A 10,337-nucleotide genomic window follows, 5' to 3' on the forward strand; every position below is an offset into this window, starting at 1 on the left:
CAATTGCTGAGAAGGAAATTACCTCTATCCCAGCCAACCCCAGCACACCACCCCAGAGGAGCTGTCCCCAGGGCTCCCCAGTCCTACAGGACACATCCTGCTGGGGAGGAGCCGTTCCCCGTCATCACCACCACAGGGATTTCGGCTGTCTGAAGCATCCCAAAAGTTGCATACTGCCCACAAATCACCAGTGGATCAGAATTGTTTTAATAACACAGGCACAACGATAGCTTTCTCCCACCATTAACAACAGAGAACCACACCACATCCAGGCTGTTTGATCAAACTGGAACCCACTGGTTTTAAGAAGTCCTAGTAAAACAGACCTGCTATATCAGGTATATCTAGGTGCCCGTTGGCTATTAAATTATTAGAGGTGTATGAGAATGGCAAGTATTTCATCACATGTATTGAGTACTTCTTGTTCTGCATTGCCTTCCCTGTATCCTTTGAGGACTGCATTACCAGTGTCTTCCATTTCTAGGTGTATCTCAAAACCCACATATCATCTATAATTATTCTCAAAACAGAGCTTGAAGTGGTGATACTAGTATAGCTACAAAAGAATAAATCTCACACGAACACTTCAAATATCTTGTACCAGAAGATGACCCTACGAACACAAGTGTTTCCTTTTTATACTGAGTGATGTCTGAAGACAAAAACCCCCTTTCCCTCCTTACTACATTGCCATGCTTTGGGAATACTGGTAATTGAGGGATTCTCTCTTCAGAGCACTTTGCATATGAAAGGAACAGAGCAGCTTGGCAATGTGACAAACATTTTAGGGGAAACTGGTAGACAAAAAACCCCCGTCAGCTACTGCCAGAGAAAATCTTGCATTGTCTTCCTGAATGTCTCTAAGGAGATTTCAGATTAATCAGCCAAGGAAATCAGGCCGCTTGCTATCATTATTATTATTCCTGATGTTATCTTAGTCCAAAAGCCTCCCCTTGGGCTCACGACCAGGCAAGCCCCACTCCGGCTGATTTCCAACGTAGCTTGAATTCTAGGCACGAGACAGGAGATGTGCACACACACGAGGGAAGAACAGAGGAACAAGAACTCATCAATTTCATCAGCAATAGCTTTTCACATACCAGCAGAAAAGCATTTTGCAAGGCATCATGATCAATGAACATTTTATTTTTATGCTGGGGTTGGAAAGTAAAACCCCAGCCCTGACTGCTGGATCAGAATATTGACATAAACTCCTTCTCTTTGAATCCTAGATTTGACATGAAAGTTGAATCCCAGGCTTTGGTCCAAGCTCTTGCAGCTAGAGCTGTAATTGCAAACATTACTCAGGGAAAGCCAATTTGGGCCAGAACAGGGAACCTCTGATTGCAGGAGGTTTGTATGCCCGGCCCAGGCATCAGCATCCTATTTCCTTACAAAGTCTGAGTAAAACTAAAGACACCTATATCCGCTAGCTCTCAGTCTGGCATGAATGGGGGCTTTTAGCTCTCTGGCAAAATACACAAACAGTAAACCAAATCATTTCACTTCACACCTTCATGCTGCCAGATTTCTTCAGAACTGTTTTGACCATTCAAAGGAAATTGGCTAATCATTCCTGAAACAAATCTTAATCCACATTTCCTTTTCTCTTTACAAGTCTGAACAGAGCTCTCTTATTGGTAATTATCAGATCTGACTAATCAACTCCATCTGGGAGCACTGGGGCTTTGTTAGCCTGGATAAAGATTTGAGAATCTTTACTTGTAAAAGCGTGCAAAAACATCTGTGATTAATTGTCCATTTCTATTGTATGGATGCCAGTCTCTGGGTATAAATAGTAAATATGTGACATCTTAGAGGACTCGGGATCCAGGGCGATCAATCAGCTGCAATCTCATTCACACCAAACTGAGTCCCACCTCAGTGTCAGTGAGGTTCTCACTCCTTGCTCTGCTCATTCTTTTTTTTTGGTTAATGCCCCCCCAGAACCAAGCCTGGATTAAATAAACACACTCTTGGGAAGCAGCAATGAATGGTCTGCTTTGTGCTTAACTTCACTCAATGCCTTTACAAGGCAGCAAGGAAAATGGCTTCCCTATTTTTTTTTTTTTTACAAGAAGGAATGTATTACCCAGAGAGTTATAGCTGAGACCCAGCTGCTTATGGCATCTCTGAGCAAATGTAAATGGCTTAGATGGAAAAGTAGTAAGATGACTTGGCCTTTCTCCCTCTTTACCCACAGGGCGAAACTTTAGATAAATGCCTGGTGGAAAGATAAATACCATAGCCATCTGGGATCTAGCCCAATAGCTTTATTGAAATGGATATATGAAGCAGAATTTTCTACAGAAAAATAGAATTAACTTTGCAATCATTGCCTATTCCTTGCCTGGGATGATACATAAAAGCAGGTGCTAACTGCAAACTGAGGAATTATGAACTGAGTTTTCTACAGATAAACAAAAAGCGGGGCAAACACACTGTGACACCAATCAGCTTTGTATTTCCACCAGCATAAGCTTGGCAGCAAGCTGGAAGTAGATGGGAAATTGGCACCCAAAACAAAGCAGAGCTTGGAAGCACATCTGTTTGCATCCTCCTATGCTGGGCTTTGTGAGGTGCACAGTTGTCTTCTCCCAAGAGGTCTTTCCAAACACCTGCTTGAAAGCACATGCCAAAACTGTGGTGCAGACTAACACTAGTATTGATTATGTCTATTTAGTGATTTCTGATGGCCCTTCCAAACAGATGCAAGCCTAACTCACAGTGTTTGCTTAGTTGCTTCTGTGGAATACACCTGCAGGGAAAAAAATAAATCTCAAAGATCCGCTCTCTAAAGCAAAATTGGTCTTTGGTTTTGAGGTTCAGCTGTAAGTCCACAGGGTTTGTTCTCTGTCTGTGACTCAAAAACATTTGGCACATTAAAAAACTGTGCCTTTAATAAAACGAAAAATAACTTTAAAAAAACCTTTTCGGGGGTTTAACAGTTTTAATCTGTTGCCCTACCTGCTCCGTCCATTTTCTGTTTAGTTCATGTAATGCAAAGAAATGAGCCTCTTAGGAAACAAAGATATTACTGCAGTAGGAAAACTAGCAAAATAGGAAAGATTATACCACACCATCCAGTCTTGCCTGAAAACACAAAAGAAAAACATAGGAAGGAGAGGTAATGAGTAAGGAGAGTATATTGACTCGGGGTGTGTCCTGTCAGGCACATTCCAGCCCAGGGGCTCCTGAATAACGGCAAATGGGTGGATCACAGCTGATGAACTACTTCAGTGCAGCACACCCAGAACTCCTAATCCTATAACACTGCAGAGGAGAAATGGCTCTTCAAATCCTTCTGCACGGAGCTGAGAGACAGAGACTCTATGTTTGCAATCTCTCTCCCACAAGGATGTCACAGTTGCTTTTCTTCCTCACTGCCCCCCTCCCCAGCTGTTGAATTTACAGCTTTCTCTTTCTTGTCCCTCTCCCTTCTCCAGATTATGCAGTAATTACACATTTCTAGGGCAGAAAACACCCCTTCCAGCGGCTGTCATACACCAGCAGAGGCTTTTTCAAGTGCCATAGAGAGGGAAAGCATGGAATCACAGGCCAAGTGTGTTTAAAGCCCATTTTCCTCCATGTATTTTTTGCCTTTTCCACACTAGCATGGAGTCACACTTGAGAATTACACTCTTCTGTAGCCTCCATGTACTGTCCTGCAGAATTGCTGCCCATCCAGTAGTTCTTCCACCTGCAGCTTTTTATTCCCAATGAATTGAATGACACATAGATTAACAAGTTGAATACTTTCAATCCATTTATGAAATTGCAATGAGAATTTCTTTTTTAGCTTTAATCTTCTCAGCCATGGTGCTGCCATCCCCCTCATTTTGGTGAAATTCTAGATTTCATAAGAACTATTTTGTCTTCAGCCAGATCACGAAAGGACAAGGCGGCCAGTCCTGGGAATAACCACTAGGCACAGGTTAAGATATATCACTCTACCTTTTTTTGCAGCTATTTCATCATACACCAAAATGCACAACACTCCCCAGCCTTCACAGGAGAATATAATTTAAAACAGCATCAAAGCCATACTAAAAAAAAGAAAATAAAGAAGGTGGAAGGACAGTTTAACAACATTTGTCCTTAGTCCCACCCCCCCCCATTTTCCTTTTACTTATTATGTTCTGAGTACCTACTAAATGTTATTTGGTATACCACTTTCCACTGTCTGGAACACAATGAATCTCTAACTCCCAGACATCTTTACCGTCTCTCATTCCTTTTCAAAGTAGATACTATATTTGTAATCTCATACATGATTTTCAAGGGAAATCATTAAAGCTTGCTTTGGCCAGTTTTATATTTGCCCTGGATGGAATTCACCTGGCACAGCTGATTTGAAAACATCTCCACTGTTTAAGCACTCTGACATTTCCTGTTTTACCTCTAATCACTTTTTGCTGCTGATGTTAATTGTGTTGCTGCCTGATTGCAGATGACCTTTGTAAATGGACAGTCTTCCACAGCTGTCAATTATTTAATTAGCTCAAAAGGCAGAAGCATATGAAGCATATGCTGTGGGTCCAAAGGTTTCATCCCAGCTGAATCTCATGTAGCTATCAGGAGGAGTCTATTTACTGTAATTTCATTTTCTTTATTTATTTGTTTTTCTGTAAGAAGTAAAGAGAACATTAAAGTTATGAAAGTCCATCTCCAAAAAACCAGGAATTTCTGGCATTAAAGTTTCTTTTCCCACTTTAACCAAGTATTTCTCTACACTGTTATACCTGGTCAACTACAGGACCAGGTACCTTTTGTCCAGCAATGTCATAGTCTATTTCAATACATATTGGGATAAAGTTGGGGCTATGCTCTAAAGGGGTCGCGAGACTCTTGCCTCATTTATCACAAAAAATTGGGACACAGAGCGGGAAAGAGGAAATTCTTATGATTATGGTAACTAAATGGCACTTTAAGAGTTGAACTCTGGTTTTGTTCAGCAGATTGTCTGTAATCTGATTTACATACCACTTGAACCAAGTCTCTCACCAGTAGGCACTGGTTGTGTGAATCACATTTGCTTAGAGCTCAGTTTGAGGTAAGTCAGATCTTTGGGAGCGTTGAACACTCACAGGTGTTTGTGATTGGGTCTTCACTTTCAAAACAGAAAATGCCTCATTAATGCTTAATGTTAAAATCAACTGCAAGGGGCAGCTCAGAGGGGCAGTGAGCTTTTTTAGATTTTTGTATATTTTAAAAGATAAACGAAGTGCCTTTTTTGCCACGTAGTTGTTTATCAGCATTTATATCACATGCTAGTGGGAAAAAAACCCCAAAAGTATTTTTGAGAAGAACATATACATTACAGTGGCATGTATTATTGAGAGACTGCTTTGCCCAATGTGTGAAAATGGGGTTTGACCACACTTTCAAATATAAGGATAAACCAAAATGCTGTATTTGCTTCTCATTAAACATTCTCCCATGGCCTACTATATAAGCCTGGGAAGCCAGAGAAAGAGCAGCATGAACTCCTGAGGGTGAGGATTATTCCAGATTGCATACCTATAAGGAACAGGGAGGGAGGGAAGAATTAGTTTTATATTCATGTATTAAAAAATTAGCATGACATAAATTCTTAGTATTTCCATTGCAGTTTCATGGTGTGTAGACCTCTCTGGATGCATTTCTAAAGCAGAGAAAAACACTGCAGTGGCCTTTTATCCCCGTTTTTCAGTTTAGCCACTGGAGGGCAACGTGATCCCAGACTCGCAGGCGGAGGCAGCCCTGCAGCGTGCAGGCGTTCGGAGCATCACCCAGCGAGCACTGCCCAGCTGCAGAGGAATTTCTGCACATGAGTCTGGCAGAAATTAGGCAATAACAGCAGCAAAAAACATATGCTTTTACATTTTACCTTTTTAGGGAGGTAGATTTAAAAAGTCCGTCCTACATCTAAAATCCGTGTTTCTGTTAAGGATTGCTTCACGAGTTTTAAATCCGTGGATTAGCCAAAGGATTTCTGCAGGCGGTGATGCAAGGGCCACTCAACCTGGTATCACAAGAGGTGAAATATTTCCCACTGCTAAGCAACTGAAAGGCCCCAGACATGTGTCTGTAGTGGAAACAACTCTGGCAGACTTTCCTGGATTAGTTGGTAAATCTGTTACAACAAATTATTGTTTATTACATTTTATAGGACTATCTGCTGTGTAGGGTCTGGTTTTCTTTCAAACAAATAGAAAGAGTTGGACTCAGCTGAGCTCCTGAGTTCCTGGAGAATACCAGAGAGGTCACGTCAGGTATATTTGCCTTGGGGAAAGCAACAGCCCAGCAAAAGAGAAGCAAATAGTTTTTGGAAAAAAGTTAAAGCCAGCGTTTTATTAAGAGGTAGTAAGTACCAAGTTTTTGCTGCTGTTTCAGATGGGGTTGTTGCAGAAGCAGAATCTCATCCATCTTGTTCTCCATGTGCCCTTTGTTTCTCAGCCTTTATCACCCTGCTGCCAGTGCAGTGTCTTTGTTGGCAGCCATGAGCAATCCAGCTGTGTTTGCAGGGTCTGCAAAGCGCTTTCATGCAGCGGATTGTTCAGGACAAGCGAGCTGGGATAACTCACTGTGTGAAGGATTTGCTTAGCAGATGCACAAGGATAAGCCTTTAGTATCCTCCCTTTTACTTTCATCCTGCCCTCACCAGCATCATGCATGTTTGCATGCACACACGCACACGTGGGGCTAATAATCTAATTTAATCCTCACAGCACAGGATTTTGTTCATTGTCCATTCAACTGTGGGAAGGGATGAGGAGTCTTCAGCTGTCAAATGAGGCTCTTTCTGAGCTGAGAGGATCCCATTTTAAATTTCTATCTGTTTGCCTGCACCTGGAAGCAGATTGAAATCAGACTGAAAGGATGAAATTACGTATCTTTTGAAAAATATTGGCTTTAATTGCACTTTCAAAATGGAGCATTGCAGCAGTGAGGAGGGGATGTCATGTTCTAAATCTTTTAATTCTTGTGAGTTTCCAGTTTGTACAGCTTTCAAGGACAAAGCAGAAATGTGAAGGAGGGAGCTTATATTTGAAAGAAAAGAAGGGATTAGGTTTGGTTTCTATTTGTGTAAATTGATGCTAACCCATTACACTAGCAGATACGTGACAGTGTCAGATGTAGAGGCAGGGGAAGAATGATTTCAAGTTTTCCCTGTCAGTAATTTAATGCTGAAATTCCTTGGAAGGGAGTTATCAAGATGACAATGATTTCTGCAGGGGTTTTTTGTACTAGACATTTAAGACAGACATTAATTTTTTTATAACTTTCTATTGAAATAAATGGCAAATTTAGGCACCAAAACAGACTTGGGTTTAGAGTGGAACTGGAGCCTCAGAGCAATTCTGCTGTCATCGTGGGGCTGGCTGAAGTCATCACCATGACATGAAACTTTTGCCTTGGAGCCTGTTTGGATATTGGAGTCCATCACTCCAGCAGTGTTTAATCGCATTAGAGAAGCCAGTGCTATAATCACTGTGAGTCACTGAAGGCAGCTCTACCAACACATATTTGGGGAGAACTGTGATACCATTTAGCAATGACTTTATGTGTGCCTTGCGATGATACTGCTCATTATATTAAATATTTCACTTTTTTCTTTGCTACATGCAGATACTACAAATTATTTCTGCTCCTTTCTTAGGTCACAGAGGAGCTCATTTGAATAAATTAATGAAGGTTAAAATTGTTTGTGTTTATTAATTCTGTATGCCATTTTTACATGGATAAAGTGTTAAAGAAAATCTCCATTATCATGGAAGGATATTCTCATAATTGCCTGTAATTATAAGGGCATCTCATTACAAATACATTTAAGTACATCATTAGAAACTGATACTTCCATACTTCAGGACAAGAATGTATTTTAGAAAGAAAGACTGAATAAAAGGCATTTTTCTCTTTAGGCTGACTACCCCAAGAGCTATTGGATTCATGCCCAGCACTGACACTAAAAAAGGCATTCAGTTTATTTATGATATTTGGGGTGTTCAGATCACAACTGCAGGTTATTCAGATAATCAGGCTAGAATAAATTAAGCTATATTTGTGTTTTATCCTAATGAGCTGGTTTGCTGGTATTTTGTAGTAGAAATAATTGATTCTCTTACCTTATCACTGTAGGAGCAGAAAGAATTTGGCATATATATGAAGATAATCAAAGGCACCTTCAAATGTGTTGGTCTTAATATACATTACTGCTGCAGGAACTTATAATGAACCATGCTCTGGGGGAACATGTTGCCTGGGAGGTGAGGGGTTTATCCTATTTGCAGGCAGAACATACTATCAAAATCAATAGTTATCCTTTTTTAACTTGTGAAGCTAAGTTTTCACCTGGAAGAGATGGCTGGGAAAAGGAGACCTAAGACAAGGAGCTCACATCTAAGATTTGTATCTTAAGGGGCTCCAGGCCAAATTCATCTATGGCATATCTAATTTCAATGGATACAAACCACAATGGATTTTAGCTGCTGCACTCTGGGAGTGAGGCTTTATGTTTTAGCACACTAAAAGCAAGGGCATTCTTTTAACACCGGGGAAAATGCATGGTTGGCCTGACTCAGGCATTCTCTGTATTTTAATGCATTCTGACAGACTTCAGCTACCGTGTAATGACATGAAATTAGGAGAACTGAGAGTTAATGGAAAGGATGAGTGGGGTGGGGGGTACATGAGAGATCCTCAAGCCTTGTTTCTCTGGACTGCTTTTTTGCATGCAATTACACTTTACCTGTTATGTGAAGGATGCTTAGGGGGCTTTTTGAACCCCCTGGTAATTTACCTGGACCTAACACACAACTGCAAAGCCCTCCCTCATCATTAAGTAGCTGCCTGTTGAAAGAGAAATCATGCTTTAGTAGTTAAGACAAGCAAATACAATGTCTATTCTAATTCACCAAATTAATTGAAAAGTTATGCTTCCAAGTGGATTAGCCTCCTGAATTTGATTCAACCTATGTCACTTTTTTTTTTTTTTTTTTTTTTTTTTTTTTTTTTTTTTTTTTTTTTCCATTCAGGGAATAAATGTGCATGGACTAATCTAGGGATGAAAACACATTAATACAACTGCTTCCACATTGCCAAGTGCTTGGAAAGAAGCAGGGAGGGCACTGATCCCATAGATAAATCACTGCCTGGGACAAAAAGAGGTTGCATAAGTGTTGAGCCAAATTGTGTCCATCACAGTGCAGAACTGTGGGCTGTGCACCCTTATTTTCTCTCTGTAATGCTAGTGTAATTGCATGCTACAGTGTGCAAGAGCACATTGGAATAGCTTTTCTTAGCTTGTGGTTGCAGCTTCTAAAAGGTACCCGTGGGGGGGTGGTCACAAGGATCCATGGTGCAACCTCTGCTGATAATCTTAGCAAGGAATTGCAGGATCCTGGCCTTAGGTTTCAAAGCACTGGCTGGAGGGACTAGAAGGGTGAATTTGAGGGACTTACTGTTATTGTTTCAGTCCTCAAAGAAACTGAATGGGATGGATAAGTTAGCAGGCAGAATTAGCACCTCCTCTCCCCTCGGTGAGATACATGGTGTGGTCACATAGGTGTGCTTTGCCTGATGCAAAGATCTTCAATAGGAGTCTCTCAGTGATAACCATTATCTTATAAAATTATTACTTTGCACCTCAGAAGTGAGAACTGCAAAGTCTAATGAGCTGATTCTCTGGGCCCACAACCTCCATCTCACCCTGTCACACCAGGAAGCTGAGTGTCCTTCATTATGTTCTTCAGTGGAGGTGGGAAGTCCTCAACATACATCTGCCACAAAAGGAATTCTGTTCCCTTGGCGTGTTTGCAGAAGGCATCAAACAAAAAGCACCTTCCTGCTATTTCCAGGTCTTGCACTTCCAGTTTGAGGGAATCACCTGCAGGTAGCTTTTTGGCTCACAGAGTTGTTTTAATGAAGCTGTGCTAACCCTCAGCTAGGAATTTCCTTTGGGTTTTCTGAAGGTCCATCTCTCCTTCTTAGAAGAAAGAAAATTTCAAATAAGTGTTTTCCCTGTGCCAGCAGGAGGGTAGGGCTGTAATAAAAGTATGTGGGAAAGATCCAAAGGTATAATTTAATATTTAGATACCTTGAAGAACTGTACTGGTGGATTCTCCTTTCACTTATCAGTGACATGCCTGAAGTACCCAGGGGTTGTAAGAAATCTTCCCAGCACAGCTGTAAATAGCAGGTCCAAGTCACAGACACACAGATCATGTTTGTAGAGTTAAAAGTACTTCCTGTTTTGGTACTCTATATATCCTTGTGGCTAAAGCTAAACAGATACCCTATGAGTAGAACTAAATCAAAAGTTTTCATCTGTGAGCTATGAAGTAAAAGCAAAGAAC

Source organism: Zosterops lateralis, assembly GCF_965231275.1.
Source record: "Zosterops lateralis genome assembly, chromosome: 7".
Lineage (NCBI taxonomy): Eukaryota > Metazoa > Chordata > Aves > Passeriformes > Zosteropidae > Zosterops > Zosterops lateralis.